This window comes from Belonocnema kinseyi, chromosome 5 (genome assembly GCF_010883055.1).
Source record: "Belonocnema kinseyi isolate 2016_QV_RU_SX_M_011 chromosome 5, B_treatae_v1, whole genome shotgun sequence".
Lineage (NCBI taxonomy): Eukaryota > Metazoa > Arthropoda > Insecta > Hymenoptera > Cynipidae > Belonocnema > Belonocnema kinseyi.
This window is the reverse complement of record NC_046661.1, coordinates 65,232,677-65,237,653: the sequence shown is the minus strand read 5'-3', so window position 1 is coordinate 65,237,653 and position 4,977 is coordinate 65,232,677. Positions and strand designations below refer to the sequence as shown.

The following is a 4,977-nucleotide window of genomic DNA, read 5'->3' as shown; positions in this document are numbered from 1 at the left end:
CCAGACCTGGCCCCCAGCGACTATTACTTGTTCCCTAACCTGAAGAGATGGCTCACCGGTAAGCGTTTTTACTCAAATGAGGAGCTCATAGCTGAAACTGAGCCGTATTTTGGAGACCTTCCGATCGAGTAATTTTCGAACGGTATCAAAAAGTTAGAAAATCGTTGGACTCGCTGTATCGACCTAAAAGGAGAGTATGTTGAAAAATAAAACCGACTTTGGCCAAAAAAACGTCTCCGTGTTTCATTTTTCAGGGACCTATCAGACTGCCTAGTATAAATAAACATGTATGTTTCACACCGTCCAGCAGGTGGAATGATTAAATCAAGATACACACATAATGTATAGGTGGTCGGTTGGTTAACAATATTATTATTTATAATAATAATATCTGTTACATTGGTGAAACAAACTATATATAGATATAAGAATAAAAAAACACATGATAAATTTTAAGAATGACAGGCTTAACACTGCTCTTGCGAAACACGCAACTTAAAATAAACATTCCTTCGATTTTGATAACGTTACTGTTCGTGCTAAAGAAACATGATTACAAGCGTATATTCCGACATTGTTAACCAACCTACCACCTATACGTTATGTGTATCTTGATATAATCATTCCGTCCGCTGGATGGTGTGACACATACATCTTTGCTTATGTCTCTAACAATTTTTAATTTTACAATTAAATTTATTTACCTTAATTTATAAACTAATTTTATTATGAACAAAAACCAGGTAATAAATAAAAGTTGTAGTTAACGATCTTACATTTCGTTTACACCGTTGTTAAACTCACCATTTCTATGAGCTTTATTTATTTTAATTCTTAATAATGTACGACTTTTTCTTCTTATTCTGTGGAAAAACTTTGTACTATTAAACCTTAGTCAGTTTAGTTTTTTCACATGTTTTCTTTGATCTATTTCGTATTGTTATTTACATCTTACTTATGTCACACAGGTTACCTTTGGTTCCATTTTTTTGAAATTCTTGTGAAAAGGACTGTCGATGTACAGTTGAAGCGTCAACGTTTGCTACTGAGAGGTCTCTGAGTTTAATTTTGAATATATTTATTTTGACCAGTAATAATTAACGTCTAGTCATTTACATCTTCAACTAAATATTTATACGATTTATGTATCGCTTAAATTATCTTTCTTAGACAGTTTTATACAACGTAATTGTTCGGAATAATATTGTATTGATAACTTCTGAGCGTTTTCTTAAAATTATAATTTATTTATTGTATCAAAGTATGTTTATTTTAAAATATTGAAAAATCTACAATATTAAAATATATTACTTTTAATTACTTCAACATTTTTTTTACCTCGAATCAATTTTTGCTTAATGCATCGATACTTCAAAATGCGTGCCAATCACTTAGAATCCCATCTACCGTCGATTGTCTGTACAATAACCTCCAATTTCGTCCCTCTGACACTTGAAAGACAGTTGCTCATTGCACAATATTTTCTTCAATATTGCCACTTCATAATTGTGTCTATAGTCTTGAAAATGGCAAGAGAAAGGCAAGTACGGAAAGTAGTCACAGAAAGTAGTCTGTACAACATTGGAGAGATTCGCTGAAACCAAATCGTTTTCTGACAGGAAACATTCGGGCCGACCCAGAAAGACGACAAAAAGTGATGATAGACTTTTAAAAGTGTTAAGTAAGCGGTCCAGGCTCAAAACACTGCCAGATATCAGAGCCGAGATCAATCAAACGCTACCGAAACCGATCTGCGATACAACGCACAGCGAGCTGGATCAGGAATTTACTATTCAAAACCACCTACAGCCTACAATTCTTAACCGATTTTCAATTTTCTGTATTAGAAATAATCAGCGATAGTTGCGCAAGAGCATGTATGGATTAGATTTTTGAATTTTTATTATTTTCTGGTTATTACATAAGCAAATAAAGAGACAAAATGAGTCATTTTTCACTTATTATTTTTATTTGTAAATAAATAATTCAATTAATTTTGTTCTTTATGAAAATATATGTCAAACCATCTGAGCAAAGTAAATAATTAGTGGGTTTTCGAAAATAATTGTTATAAACAAATTATATTAACAATAATGTCAACATCATGCATTGTTTGCCTAAAAAGTATATTTGTAAGTTGCATTTGCTTAATTTTATCGACAAAATGATACTTGATCATGAAAATTTGTTTTGTGCTATAGTTTGGTTATTTTATAAACAAGTTATATAAAGAAATGCATAGTTTGGTCTATGTGCAGAAAGTAATCGTTTTTCTTTCTTATCGCCTTCAGTTTGTATTAGTGGCAATTATTAGTGATGCAAACATGTCATGCGACATTATTTGTTTATTTTATAAACAAATTTAAAAAAAAAATGCAAAGTTTGTCCATTTATAGACAGAAATTATTCGTTTTTGTTACTTATAGTCCTTGAAATATAGAAGTGGTGATGTTTAAAGATAAAAAATTGCCATTCGATATTATTTTTTTATTTTATAAACAAATTATATGAACAAGTGCATATTTTTGACATTTATGGGCAGAAAGCCATTTTTTTCTTTCTTGTCGCCTTCAAATTGTATTATTGGAGATTTTTAGTAATACAGCCCTGGCGGACCGAAGTAACCAAATGGAGCCTCTACAAAGTACCCGTAAAGACCCCATTGGGTCCCCATTCGGTTCCTTTTTTAAAAACTCGAAAAAAACAGCAAAATCAACTTTTAAGTTGCTGAAATTCGGATTCTACGTTAGAATTCCTTATAAAACGTCACGAAATAATTGCAATAGTTTTTTTTTTGCGACGGCAAAAAGTTTAAAAAAATATAAGACGTAGAACGCCTGTTGACTGCTACACTTCAAACGCATCGCCTGTAAGTAGCAGTCAACAGGCGTTATACGTATTGTTATTTTTTTTTACTTTTTACCATTGGAAAAAAACTATTGCGATTATTCCGTGACCTTCTATAGGGAATTTTAACGTAGAATCCGAATTTCAAAAGTTTAAAAGTTGATTTTGCTGTTTTTTCGAGTTTTTAAAAAAAGGAACCGAATGGGGACCCAATGGGGTATTTACGGGTACTTTGTAGAGGCTCCATTCGGTTCCTTCGGTCCGCCAGGGAGGCTCATAAATCGATAATTTTGATTTACTTTGTAAACAAATTTGATAACCAAATGCATAGTTTGGCCATTTATAGAAAGAAATTATCGTTTTTTCTTCCCATCATCTTTAAAATGTATAAGTGTTGATGTTTGGTGATAAAGACTTGTGATTCGATATTATTTGTTAATTTCATAAACAAATTATAGAAACAAATGCATAGTTTGGACATTTATGGTTAGAAATTCACTGTTTTTCTCTCTTATCGCCTTCAAACTATATCAGTGGTGATGCGACGTTATAATATTTATTTATAATATTTGTTTATAAAATTAACAAATAGTATCGAATGACAAGTCTTTATCACTAAACATCACCACTTATATATTTTAAGGATCGGGGAGAAAAAAGGATACTTTCTTTCTATAAATGGCCAAACTATGCATTTTTTATAAAATAAACAAAGATTATCGATTTATAGCCTGTATTACTCAAAATCTCCAATAATACAATTTGACGGCGACGAGAAAGAAAAAAATGTCTTTTATATGTCCAAAATATGCATTTGTTCATATAATTTGTTTATAAAATAAACAAATAACATCGAATGACAGTTTTTTATCTTTAAACATCACCACTTCTATATTTTAAGGACGATCAATAACGACAACGAATAATTTCTGCCTATAAATGAACAAACTTTGCATTTGTTTATAAAATAAATAAATAATGTTGCATGACATATTTGCATCACTAATAATTGTCACTAATACAAACAGCAGGCGATAAGAAAGAAAAACGATTACTTTCTGCACATAGACCAAACTATGCATTTTTTTATATAACTTGTTTATAAAATAACCAAACTATAGCACAAAACAAATTTTCATGATCAAGTATCATTTTGTCGATAAAATTAAGCAAATGCAACTTAAAAATATACTTTTTAGGCAAACAATGCATGATGTTGACATTATTGTTAATATAATTTGTTTATAACAATTATATTCGAAAACCCACTAATTATTTACTTTGCTCAGATGGTTTGACATATATTTTCATAAAGAACAAAATTAATTGAATTATTTATTTACAGATAAAAATAATAAGTGAAAAATGACTCATTTTGTCTCTTTATTTGCTTATGTAATAACCAGAAAATAATAAAAATTCAAAAATCTAATCCATACATGCTCTTGCGCAACTATCGCTGATTATTTCTAATACAGAAAATTGAAAATCGGTTAAGAATTGTAGGCTGTGGGTGATTTTGAATAGTAAATTCCTGATCCAGCCCACTGTGCAACGGTCACACGACGGTTGCATGATGTCGGTTTGTATGGACAGGTCGCTGTCAAAAAAACAATTGTTGTGATCGTTAAACGTCCGTAAACGACTCAAATGGGCAAAACAACACAAAAATTGGTCTATCAAATAATGGAAACAGGTGTTATGGACCTATGAGCTCAAATTGTAAAGCCAACAGTTAAGTTTGGCGGCGGTAGTGTGATGGTATGGGGTTGTTTCTGCTACGCTGATTTCGGCACCTTGGTAAAAATCGACGGAATAATGCGGAAAGAAGACTATCACCGGATACTTCAGTGAAGCGCTATTCCATATAGCGTCGATTTGATAGGAGAGGGGTTTGTATTTCAGCAAGATAACGACCCTAAACATTAATCAAAACTTTGTACGAACTATTTAAGATCGAAAGAAGCTGCGCGCACTCTTAAATTCATGGAATCGCCACCACAATCGCCGGATGCAAAACCCATCGAACTGTTGTGGAATGTTATTATAAACAAATGCGTTGTATGAAACTATCTGGGAACAATAATTAAATCGATAAATACAAAAAAAAACGATTTTTTTAAGTGAGTC

General features: G+C 31.5%; 1 protein-coding gene across 1 annotated transcript in view; it reads left to right on the top strand.

The window, feature by feature from the left end:
• LOC117172683 (WD repeat-containing protein 92) overlaps nucleotides 1-4,977 on the top strand; it is a 268,458-nt gene that overhangs the window by 159,723 nt on the left and 103,758 nt on the right. The gene's annotated exons all lie outside the window — the stretch shown is intronic.